Here is a 13666-nt window from a genome sequence, read left to right on the forward strand (position 1 = left end):
GCGAACCGGTCGCGGTTCGGCTCGAGGTTGGTTCGCCGAACGGACCTCCCGTTCGAGTTCGGTTCGTCGAACGTTCGACGAACCGAACTCGAACTGCATAGGAAACAATGGCAGGCAATCACAAACACAGAAAAACACCTAGAAAACACCCTCAAAGGTGTCCTAAAGGTGACAAACAACTCAAACACATTGGAAAGTGACAAGGACATATACTCATGCGAAAACAAAACAGCTGGACAAGGAAAAAGAGGAGGACACACAGATATAGGCATGGCACGCCATTCTAAAATCATGTAAAACACCGCAAGGTGACTCCAAGCATAGTCTCCCTTTTTTTCCAAAAATTGGGACCCACACCCACCCACCCATTCAGTGGCAGCAGTTGGGCCCCAGTTGTACACTTCACAGCTAGATTTGCATCAAGCACATTCCAAAATACGCAATTCTTATCCGTCCCCAGGATGACACCGGGGTAGGTAGCAAAGTCTTTCCTGATCCCAGCTCTGTTCATCTTGGCTTCTTTTAAAAACACAGCAAGCAAGGGTTACTCCAAGCGGAGTCTCCCTTTTTTCAAAAAATTGGGCCCCACACACACCCACCCATTCAGTGGCAGCAGTTGTGCCCCAGTTGTACACTTCACAGCTAGATTTGCATCAAGCACATTCAAAAATACGCCATTCTTATCCGTCCCCAGGATGACACCGGGGTAGGTAGCAAAGTCTTTGCTGACCCATGACTTGTTCATCTTGGCTTCTTTTAAAAACACAGCAAGAAAGGGTTACTCCAAGCGGAGTCTCCCTTTTTTTCCAAAAATTGGGCCCCACACACCCACCCATTCAGTGGCAGCAGTTGTGCCCCAGTTGTACACTTCACAGCTAGATTTGCATCAAGCACATTCCAAAATACGCCATTCTTATCCGTCCCCAGGATGACACCGGGGTAGGTAGCAAAGTCTTTCCTGATCCCAGCTCTGTTCATCTTGGCTTCTTTTAAAAACACAGCAAGCAAGGGTTACTCCAAGCGGAGTCTCCCTTTTTTTCCAAAAAGTGGGCCCCACACACCCACCCATTCAGTGGCAGCAGTTGTGCCCCAGTTGTACACTTCACAGCTAGATTTGCATCAAGCACATTCCAAAATACGCCATTCTTATCCGTCCCCAGGATGACACCGGGGTAGGTAGCAAAGTCTTTGCTGACCCATGACTTGTTCATCTTGGCTTCTTTTAAAAACAATGTAAGCAAGGGTTACAGGAATTGAGTTCTGTGATAGATAGACCATTATTTTTAATCTTCTCAGATTCCTTGATAACAGGGTCGGTACCGCAGGACTGGCGCATAGCAAATGTGGTGCCAATATTCAAAAAGGGGACAAAAATTGAGCCGGGAAATTATAGGCCGGTAAGTTTAACCTCTACGGTTGGTAAAATCCTTGAGGGTTTCTTGAGAGATGCTATACTGGAGTATCTCAAGAAAAATAACCTTATGACAGAGTATCAACATGGGTTTATGAGGGATCGATCCTGTCAAACTAATTTGATCAGCTTCTATGAAGAGGTAAGTTCAAGTCTGGACCAGGGAAATGCAGTGGATGTTGTGTATATGGACTTTTCAAAAGCTTTTGATACGGTGCCACACAAAAGGTTGGTACATAAAATGAGAATAATGGGGATAGGGGAAAATATGTGTAACTGGGTTAAAAACTGGCTAAGTGATAGGAAACAAAGGGTGGTTATTAATGGTACGTACTCGGACTGGGTCTCAGTTCATAGTGGGGTACCACAGGGGTCAGTATTGGGCCCGCTTCTTTTCAACATATTTATAAATGACCTTGTTGGGGGCATGCGGAGTAGAATTTCAATATTTGCAGATGATACTAAACTCTGCAGGGTAATCAATACAGAGGAGGATCATTTTATATTACAGGGAGATTTATGTAAATTGGAGGATTGGGCTGAGAAGTGGCAATTGAAGTTTAATGTAGATAAATGTAAGGTCATGCACTTGGGTAGAGGAAATAACATTTATGATTGTGTACTTAATTGTAGAACACTGGGTAAAACAGACACAGAAAAAGACTTGGGTGTATTGGTGGATGGTAAACTTCACTTTAGTGGACAGTGTCAGGCAGCTGCTGCCAGGGCTAATAAAATAATGGGATGTATTAAAAGAGGTATAAGTGTTCATGAAAAAAATATAGTTCTACCTCTGTACAAGTCACTAGTGCGACCGCACTTAGAATACTGTGTACAATTCTGGTCACCGATATATAAGAAGGACATAGCTGAACTGGAGAGGGTGCAGAGAAGAGCCACCAAGATTATTAGAGGAATGGGTGGGCTGCAATACCAAGACAGGTTATTAAACTTGGGGTTATTTAGTTTGGAAAAACGAAGGCTTAGGGGGGATCTAATCACAATGTATAAATATATGAGGGGACAGTACAGAGACCTTTCCAAAGATCTTTTTACACCAAGGCCTGCGACTGGAACACGGGGGCATCCGCTACGTCTTGAGGAAAGAAGGTTTAATCATAATCACAGACGAGGATTCTTTACTGTACGAGCAGTGAGACTATGGAACTCTCTGCCGCATGATGTTGTAATGAGTGATTCACTACTAACATTTAAGCAGAGCCTGGACGCCTTTCTTGAAAAATTTAATATTACCAGTTATGTATATTAGATTTTATGACAGGGTATTGATCCAGGGAACTAGTCTGATTGCCGGATGTGGAGTCAGGAAGGAAATTTTTTCCCCATTGGAGCTTATTTGACACATTGGGGGTTTTTTTTGCCTTCCTTTGGATCAACATGTTAGGCTACGGGTTGAACTAGATGGACTTAGAGTCTCCCTTCAACCTTAAAAACTATGATACTATGATACTATGATACTCCAAGCGGAGTCTCCCTTTTTTCAAAAAATTGGGCCCCACACACACCCACCCATTCAGTGGCAGCAGTTGTGCCCCAGTTGTACACTTCACAGCTAGATTTGCATCAAGCACATTCAAAAATACGCCATTCTTATCCGTCCCCAGGATGACACCGGGGTAGGTAGCAAAGTCTTTGCTGACCCATGACTTGTTCATCTTGGCTTCTTTTAAAAACACAGCAAGCAAGGGTTACTCCAAGCGGAGTCTCCCTTTTTTCCAAAAATTGGGCCACACAGACACCCACCCCATCAGTGGCAGCACTTGGGCCCTAGTTGCAAACAGGATGTTTTGATTTGCATCAAGCACATTCAAAAATACGCCATTCTTATCCGTCCCCAGGATGACACCGGGGTAGGTAGCAAAGTCTTTCCTGATCCCAGCTCTGTTCATCTTGGCTTCTTTTAAAAACACAGCAAGCAAGGGTTACTCCAAGCGGAGTCTCCCTTTTTTTCCAAAAATTGGGCCCCACACACCCACCCATTCAGTGGCAGCAGTTGTGCCCCAGTTGTACACTTCACAGCTAGATTTGCATCAAGCACATTCCAAAATACGCCATTCTTATCCGTCCCCAGGATGACACCGGGGTAGGTAGCAAAGTCTTTGCTGACCCATGACTTGTTCATCTTGGCTTCTTTTAAAAACAATGTAAGCAAGGGTTACTCCAAGCGGAGTCTCCCTTTTTTCAAAAAATTGGGCCCCACACACACCCACCCATTCAGTGGCAGCAGTTGTGCCCCAGTTGTACACTTCACAGCTAGATTTGCATCAAGCGCATTCAAAAATACGCCATTCTTATCCGTCCCCAGGATGACACCGGGGTAGGTAGCAAAGTCTTTGCTGACCCATGACTTGTTCATCTTGGCTTCTTTTAAAAACACAGCAAGCAAGGGTTACTCCAAGCGGAGTCTCCCTTTTTTCCAAAAATTGGGCCACACAGACACCCACCCCATCAGTGGCAGCACTTGGGCCCTAGTTGCAAACAGGATGTTTTGATTTGCATCAAGCACATTCAAAAATACGCCATTCTTATCCGTCCCCAGGATGACACCGGGGTAGGTAGCAAAGTCTTTCCTGATCCCAGCTCTGTTCATCTTGGCTTCTTTTAAAAACACAGCAAGCAAGGGTTACTCCAAGCGGAGTCTCCCTTTTTTTCCAAAAATTGGGCCCCACACACCCACCCATTCAGTGGCAGCAGTTGTGCCCCAGTTGTACACTTCACAGCTAGATTTGCATCAAGCACATTCCAAAATACGCCATTCTTATCCGTCCCCAGGATGACACCGGGGTAGGTAGCAAAGTCTTTCCTGGTCCCAGCTCTGTTCATCTTGGCTTCTTTTAAAAACACAGCAAGCAAGGGTTACTCCAAGCGGAGTCTCCCTTTTTTTCCAAAAATTGGGCCCCACACACCCACCCATTCAGTGGCAGCAGTTGTGCCCCAGTTGTACACTTCACAGCTAGATTTGCATCAAGCACATTCCAAAATACGCCATTCTTATCCGTCCCCAGGATGACACCGGGGTAGGTAGCAAAGTCTTTCCTTATCCCAGCTCTGTTCATCTTGGCTTCTTTTAAAAACACAGCAAGCAAGGGTTACTCCAAGCGGAGTCTCCCTTTTTTTCCAAAAATTGGGCCCCACACACCCACCCATTCAGTGGCAGCAGTTGTGCCCCAGTTGTACACTTCACAGCTAGATTTGCATCAAGCACATTCCAAAATACGCCATTCTTATCCGTCCCCAGGATGACACCGGGGTAGGTAGCAAAGTCTTTCCTGATCCCAGCTCTGTTCATCTTGGCTTCTTTTAAAAACACAGCAAGCAAGGGTTACTCCAAGCGGAGTCTCCCTTTTTTTCCAAAAATTGGGCCCCACACACCCACCCATTCAGTGGCAGCAGTTGTGCCCCAGTTGTACACTTCACAGCTAGATTTGCATCAAGCACATTCCAAAATACGCCATTCTTATCCGTCCCCAGGATGACACCGGGGTAGGTAGCAAAGTCTTTCCTGATCCCAGCTCTGTTCATCTTGGCTTCTTTTAAAAACACAGCAAGCAAGGGTTACTCCAAGCGGAGTCTCCCTTTTTTTCCAAAAATTGGGCCCCACACAGACACCTTATCAGTGGCAGCACTTGTGCCCTAGTTGCAAACAGGATGTTTTGATTTGCATCAAGCACATTCCAAATCAACAAGCATTTACTCTCCCCAGGATGACACAGGGGTAGTAAATTCCTTCTGGATCCATGACTTGTTCATTTTGATGAACGTCAGTCTGTCCACATTGTCACTGGACAGACGCGTGCGCTTATCTGTCAGCACACACCCAGCAGCACTGAATACACGTTCAGAGACAACGCTGGCAGCTGGACACGACAAAATCTCCAAGGCGTAAGTTGCGAGCTCTGGCCATTTTTCTAGGTTTGAAGCCCAAAAGGAGCAAGGCTCCAGTTGCACAGTCATGGCATCGATGTTCATTTGGAGATATTCCTGTATCATCCTCTCCAGCCGTTGACTATGTGTCAGACTTGTTGTCTCTGGTGGCCTTGCAAAAGAGGGTCTAAAAAAATTATGAAAAGATTCCATAAAATTGCTGTTACCGGCACCAGATACGGTCCTACTGGTACGGGTAGACTGTTGAAGATGACGAGACCGTCCCATGTTTGTCAAGTTACAACTGGGAGATTCACTCCCTGCACCTGCACGGTTGTTTGGTGGAAAAGCCGAGCTAAGATCTAGTAACAGCTTCTGCTGATACTCCTGCATACGTGCGTCCCTTTCTATGGCTGGAATTATGTCACAAAATTTGGACTTGTACCGGGGATCTAATAGTGTGGCAATCCAGTAGTCATCATCACTTCTAATTTTGACAATACGACTGTCATGTTGGAGGTAGTGCAACAAAAAGGCACTCATGTGTCTTGCGCAGCCATGCGGACCAAGTCCACGCTGTGTTTGTGGCATAGAGGTGCTACCCGTTCTTTCTTCCTCTGACATCTGACCCCAACCTCTTTCAACTGAAATTTGACCAAGGTCTCCCTCATCCGCTGAGTCTTCCATGTCCATGGACAGTTCGTCCTCCATTTCTTCATGTTCTCCTGCACCTTGCTCAACATTTCGCCTGCTACTATGCGCCCTTGTCGATCCCTGTCCCCCATGGTCCCATGCCTGCTGCGTTGGTGATGATGAACGTCTGGACCTTGGTGATGTTGTTGTCCCTTGCGCATATGAATCCTCCTGTAGTTCCTCCCCTTCATGTTGTCCCACCCCCTGACTCCGAATAGTGTTTAGCGTGTGCTCCAGCATGTAAATGACTGGAATCGTCATGCTGATAATGGCATTGTCAGAGCTAAACATATTCGTCGCCATGTCGAAACTGTGCAGAAGGGTGCATAGGTCCTTGATCTGAGACCACTCCATCAGGGTGATCTGCCCCACCTCTGCATCTCGTTGGCCCAGGCTATACGTCATGACGTATTGCACCAGGGCTCTGCGGTGCTGCCACAGTCGCTGTAACATGTGGAGAGTTGAATTCCAGCGTGTCGCCACATCGCATTTCAGGCGATGAACCGGCAGGCCGAAAGACTTCTGGAGCGATGCAAGTCGCTCAGCTGCGGCGCTTGAACGGCGGAAGTGAGCAGACAGTTTTCGTGCCCTGTTCAGAAGGCCATCTAGGCCGGGATAGTGTGTTAAAAATTGCTGCACGACAAGGTTCAACACGTGAGCCATACAAGGTACGTGTGTCACCTTGCCCAGGCGAAGGGCCGCACCCAGGTTTGCAGCATTGTCGCACACGGCCTTACCAGGCTGCAGGTTGAGTGGAGACAACCATTTATTAAACTCGGACCGCAGAGCTGACCACAACTCCTCAGCTGTGTGACTCTTATTACCAAGACATGTCAAGCTAAAGACCGCCTGATGCCGTTGCGCTCTGCTGCCAGCATAGTAATGAGGGGTGCGTGATTCCTTCTGCGCAGTGAGAACGCTGGTGGCCTGACCAGGCAGGCTTGGGGCGGAGGTGGAGGACCCAGATGAGGTGGAGGATGCAGAAGCAGTGGCGGAACTTGGACAGACAGAGGATTGACACACAAGTCGTGGGGACGGCAAGACTTGTGCAGCAGACCCTTCACCATCTATCACCATAGTTACCCAGTGCCCAGTCAGCGACATGTAACGTCCCTGTCCATGCTTACTGGTCCAAGTATCGGTGGTGAAATGCACCCGTTGACACACAGAGTTTCTCAAGGAAGCGGTGATGTTGTGTGCGACATGCTGGTGTAGCGCGGGCACACCTTTCTTAGAGAAGTAGTGGCGACTAGGCATCTGGTACTGGGGCACAGCGACAGACATAAGGTCTCTAAAATCCTGTGTGTCCACTAGGCGGAAAGGCAGCATTTCGGTAGCCAACAGCTTACAGAGGGATAGAGTCAACCTCTTAGCTTTGTCATGGGTCGGAGGAAGTGGCCTTTTATTTGACCACATCTGAGGGACAGAGATCTGGCTGCTGTGTGTAGACGGTGTTGAGTAGGGTGTCCCTGGAAAAATGCAGGTTTGTGAGGAAAGTGCAGGTGGAGACATGATGTTGCCTTCATCCAACGTTGGTGCTATCGATGTCTGAGAGAGCTGTACACACTCACTTGTTTCCCCTTCCAAACCAACTGACGACCTTACAAGCAAACTGCCTGTTGCGGTTACAGTGGTGGAAGTTTTGCGTGGAAAAACAGGTGTGACAGCTGTCCCCACAGTCCTAGAAGATGAAGAGCGCGCGGATGCACTGGAAGGGGCGGGCGGTGGATGGTTCGCTCCGCTAGGCCGCATTGCAGCACGGTGAGCTTCCCACCGGGACTTATGATATTTAGTCATGTGACGATTCATGGAAGAAGTTGTCAAACTGCTGAGGTTTTGACCTCTACTAACAGAATCATGACAAATGTTACATATCACATGAGTTGGGCGATCTTTTTCGATGTGAAAAAAGGACCAGGCTAGGCAAGGCTTAGAGGCCATGCGACCTGTTAATCCACCCCGAATAATGCTCATAGGCAGAGTGGTGGCTGAGGATGCAGTTGTAGACGTGCTACCAGTGCTCCGACTCTGTCCAGGAAGGCGCAAGGTAACTTCGTCGTCGGTTGCATCCTCCTCCACCGCCTCTGTTGACCTCCTCGAGTGCCTGACTGGGGGTTGACAGTAGGTGGGATCTAGAACGTCATCATCAATTGTTGTGTTTGCACTCCCCTCCCCCTCAGACCGAGCCTCTTCTTGCCCTGACCGAATATTTAAGTTGTCATCCCAATCGGGTATCTGCGTCTCATCTTCATCAGTATGTTCCTCATTGTCTATAACCACAGGTGTTACAGTTTGTGACAAAGGGTCAACATTATGCTCAGAAACTTGGTCCTCACGGCCTGAATCTGAGTCACAAAGGTTCTGGGCATCACTGCAGACCATTTCCTGTTCTGTACTCACTGTAGCTTGGGAGCAGACCTCTGATTCCCAGGCTATAGTGTGACTGAACAGCTCTGCAGACTCAGCCATCTCAGTTCCACCATACTGTGCAGGGCTGATGGAGACTTCAGAGCTGGGAGAAATCAAGTGTGATTGGGATGACAACTCAGAGGACTGGTGTTTTTTGGATGCGGTACTTGAAGTGGCTGAGAGGGCACTTGTTGGACCACTTGAGATCCATTCAAGCATTTTCCTTTTTTGCCCATCATCTACCTTTGTTCCTCTTGTTCGTGTCCGTAAAAAAGGGAGCACATCGGATTGTCCACAATAAGTAGTAGACATCTTACTTTTGCTAGTAGATGGTCTATCTTCAGCAGATGATAATGGAGCTTTGCCACCTTCCCCACTGACAAAACCTTTTTTGCCTTTTCCACCACGCCTCTTCCCCTTTCCACCAGCATCTGTCATTTTGCCACTCATGTTGATTGCGACAAGATTGTGGACTGAAAATGTGGTAGTAAAAATTGAGAGGTGGTGAAGATTGCAGTGGTGGTCTAGCTTTATTAACAGCAGAATAATAAAGAATAAATATCCCTGACAATGCAACTTAGTTATAATTAGTTGGAGTGTGCAACGCAGGCAGACGTGCTGCAAATGTCTTGGCACTAGTGGGACTATAGCAAAGTCCAATAGCCACGTATAGGATGCCACTAGGTACACTGAGTGTGTGCTAGTATAATGGCTTAGTTATAATTAGTTGGAGTGTGCAATGCAGGCAGATGCGTTCTGCAAATGTCTTGGCACTAGTGGGACTATAGCAAAGTCCAATAGCCACGTATAGGATGCCACTAGGTACACTGAGTGTGTGCTAGTATAATGGCTTAGTTATAATTAGTTGGAGTGTGCAACGCAGGCAGATGCGCTCTGCAAATGTCTTGGCACTAGTGGGACTATAGCAAAGTCCAATAGCCACGTATAGGATGCCACTAGGTACACTGAGTGTGTGCTAGTATAATGGCTTAGTTATAATTAGTTTGAGTGTGCAACGCAGGCAGATGCGTTCTGCAAATGTCTTGGCACTAGTGGGACTAAAGCAAAGTCCAATAGCCACGTATAGGATGCCACTAGGTACACTGAGTGTGTGCTAGTATAATGGCTTAGTTATAATTAGTTGGAGTGTGCAACGCAGGCAGATGCGTTCTGCAAATGTCTTGGCACTAGTGGGACTAAAGCAAAGTCCAATAGCCACGTATAGGATGCCACTAGGTACACTGAGTGTTTGCTAGTATAATGGCTTAGTTATAATTAGTTGGAGTGTGCAACGCAGGCAGACGTGCTGCAAATGTCTTGGCACTAGTGGGACTATAGCAAAGTCCAATAGCCACGTATAGGATGCCACTAGGTACACTGAGTGTTTGCTAGTATAATGGCTTAGTTATAATTAGTTGGAGTGTGCAACGCAGGCAGACGTGCTGCAAATGTCTTGGCACTAGTGGGACTATAGCAAAGTCCAATAGCCACGTATAGGATGCCACTAGGTACACTGAGTGTGTGCTAGTATAATGGCTTAGTTATAATTAGTTGGAGTGTGCAACGCAGGCAGACGTGCTGCAAATGTCTTGGCACTAGTGGGACTATAGCAAAGTCCAATAGCCACGTATAGGATGCCACTAGGTACACTGAGTGTGTGCTAGTATAATGGCTTAGTTATAATTAGTTGGAGTGTGCAACGCAGGCAGACGTGCTGCAAATGTCTTGGCACTAGTGGGACTATAGCAAAGTCCAATAGCCACGTATAGGATGCCACTAGGTACACTGAGTGTGTGCTAGTATAATGGCTTAGTTATAATTAGTTGGAGTGTGCAACGCAGGCAGACGTGCTGCAAATGTCTTGGCACTAGTGGGACTATAGCAAAGTCCAATAGCCACGTATAGGATGCCACTAGGTACACTGAGTGTGTGCTAGTATAATGGCTTAGTTATAATTAGTTGGAGTGTGCAACGCAGGCAGACGTGCTGCAAATGTCTTGGCACTAGTGGGACTATAGCAAAGTCCAATAGCCACGTATAGGATGCCACTAGGTACACTGAGTGTGTGCTAGTATAATGGCTTAGTTATAATTAGTTGGAGTGTGCAACGCAGGCAGACGTGCTGCAAATGTCTTGGCACTAGTGGGACTATAGCAAAGTCCAATAGCCACGTATAGGATGCCACTAGGTACACTGAGTGTGTGCTAGTATAATGGCTTAGTTATAATTAGTTGGAGTGTGCAACGCAGGCAGACGTGCTGCAAATGTCTTGGCACTAGTGGGACTATAGCAAAGTCCAATAGCCACGTATAGGATGCCACTAGGTACACTGAGTGTGTGCTAGTATAATGGCTTAGTTATAATTAGTTGGAGTGTGCAACGCAGGCAGACGTGCTGCAAATGTCTTGGCACTAGTGGGACTATAGCAAAGTCCAATAGCCACGTATAGGATGCCACTAGGTACACTGAGTGTGTGCTAGTATAATGGCTTAGTTATAATTAGTTGGAGTGTGCAACGCAGGCAGACGTGCTGCAAATGTCTTGGCACTAGTGGGACTATAGCAAAGTCCAATAGCCACGTATAGGATGCCACTAGGTACACTGAGTGTGTGCTAGTATAATGGCTTAGTTATAATTAGTTGGAGTGTGCAACGCAGGCAGACGTGCTGCAAATGTCTTGGCACTAGTGGGACTATAGCAAAGTCCAATAGCCACGTATAGGATGCCACTAGGTACACTGAGTGTGTGCTAGTATAATGGCTTAGTTATAATTAGTTGGAGTGTGCAACGCAGGCAGATGCGCTCTGCAAATGTCTTGGCACTAGTGGGACTATAGCAAAGTCCAATAGCCACGTATAGGATGCCACTAGGTACACTGAGTGTGTGCTAGTATAATGGCTTAGTTATAATTAGTTGGAGTGTGCAACGCAGGCAGATGCGTTCTGCAAATGTCTTGGCACTAGTGGGACTAAAGCAAAGTCCAATAGCCACGTATAGGATGCCACTAGGTACACTGAGTGTGTGCTAGTATAATGGCTTAGTTATAATTAGTTGGAGTGTGCAACGCAGGCAGATGCGTTCTGCAAATGTCTTGGCACTAGTGGGACTAAAGCAAAGTCCAATAGCCACGTATAGGATGCCACTAGGTACACTGAGTGTTTGCTAGTATAATGGCTTAGTTATAATTAGTTGGAGTGTGCAACGCAGGCAGACGTGCTGCAAATGTCTTGGCACTAGTGGGACTATAGCAAAGTCCAATAGCCACGTATAGGATGCCACTAGGTACACTGAGTGTGTGCTAGTATAATGGCTTAGTTATAATTAGTTGGAGTGTGCAACGCAGGCAGACGTGCTGCAAATGTCTTGACACTAGTGGGACTATAGCAAAGTCCAATAGCCACGTATAGGATGCCACTAGGTACACTGAGTGTGTGCTAGTATAATGGCTTAGTTATAATTAGTTGGAGTGTGCAACGCAGGCAGACGTGCTGCAAATGTCTTGGCACTAGTGGGACTATAGCAAAGTCCAATAGCCACGTATAGGATGCCACTAGGTACACTGAGTGTGTGCTAGTATAATGGCTTAGTTATAATTAGTTGGAGTGTGCAACGCAGGCAGACGTGCTGCAAATGTCTTGGCACTAGTGGGACTATAGCAAAGTCCAATAGCCACGTTTAGGATGCCACTAGGTACACTGAGTGTTTGCTAGTATAATGGCTTAGTTATAATGAGTTGGAGTGTGCAATGCAGGTAGAGGTGCTGCAAATGTCTTTGCACTAGTGTGACTATAGCAAAGTCCAATAGCCACGTTTAGGATGCCACTAGGTACACTGAGTGTTTGCTAGTAAAATGGCTTAGTTATAATGAGTTGGAGTGTGCAATGCAGGCAGACGCGCTCTGCAAATGTCTTTGCACTAGTGGGACTAAACAACAGTCCAATAGCCACGTATAGGATGCCACTAGGTACACTGAGTGTGTGCTAGTATAATGGCTTAGTTATAATTAGTTGGAGTGTGCAACGCAGGCAGATGCGTTCTGCAAATGTCTTGGCACTAGTGGGACTATAGCAAAGTCCAATAGCCACGTATAGGATGCCACTAGGTACACTGAGTGTTTGCTAGTATAATGGCTTAGTTATAATTAGTTGGAGTGTGCAACGCAGGCAGATGCGCTCTGCAAATGTCTTGGCACTAGTGGGACTATAGCAAAGTCCAATAGCCACGTATAGGATGCCACTAGGTACACTGAGTGTTTGCTAGTATAATGGCTTAGTTATAATTAGTTGGAGTGTGCAACACAGGCAGACGTGCTGCAAATGTCTTGGCACTAGTGGGACTATAGCAAAGTCCAATAGCCACGTATAGGATGCCACTAGGTACACTGAGTGTTTGCTAGTATAATGGCTTAGTTATAATGAGTTGGAGTGTGCAATGCAGGCAGACGCGCTCTGCAAATGTCTTTGCACTAGTGTGACTATAGCAAAGTCCAATAGCCACGTATAGGATGCCACTAGGTACACTGAGTGTTTGCTAGTATAATGGCTTAGTTATAATGAGTTGGAGTGTGCAATGCAGGTAGAGGTGCTGCAAATGTCTTTGCACTAGTGTGACTATAGCAAAGTCCAATAGCCACGTTTAGGATGCCACTAGGTACACTGAGTGTTTGCTAGTAAAATGGCTTAGTTATAATGAGTTGGAGTGTGCAATGCAGGCAGACGCGCTCTGCAAATGTCTTTGCACTAGTGGGACTAAACAACAGTCCAATAGCCACGTATAGGATGCCACTAGGTACACTGAGTGTGTGCTAGTATAATGGCTTAGTTATAATTAGTTGGAGTGTGCAACGCAGGCAGATGCGTTCTGCAAATGTCTTGGCACTAGTGGGACTATAGCAAAGTCCAATAGCCACGTATAGGATGCCACTAGGTACACTGAGTGTTTGCTAGTATAATGGCTTAGTTATAATTAGTTGGAGTGTGCAACGCAGGCAGATGCGCTCTGCAAATGTCTTGCCACTAGTGTGACTATAGCAAAGTCCAATAGCCACGTATAGGATGCCACTAGGTACACTGAGTGTTTGCTAGTATAATGGCTTAGTTATAATTAGTTGGAGTGTGCAACGCAGGCAGATGCGCTCTGCAAATGTCTTGGCACTAGTGGGACTATAGCAAAGTCCAATAGCCACGTATAGGATGCCACTAGGTACACTGAGTGTTTGCTAGTATAATGGCTTAGTTATAATTAGTTGGAGTGTGCAACGCAGGCAGA

This window comes from Anomaloglossus baeobatrachus, unplaced genomic scaffold (genome assembly GCF_048569485.1).
Source record: "Anomaloglossus baeobatrachus isolate aAnoBae1 unplaced genomic scaffold, aAnoBae1.hap1 Scaffold_246, whole genome shotgun sequence".
NCBI classification, from domain to species: domain Eukaryota; kingdom Metazoa; phylum Chordata; class Amphibia; order Anura; family Aromobatidae; genus Anomaloglossus; species Anomaloglossus baeobatrachus.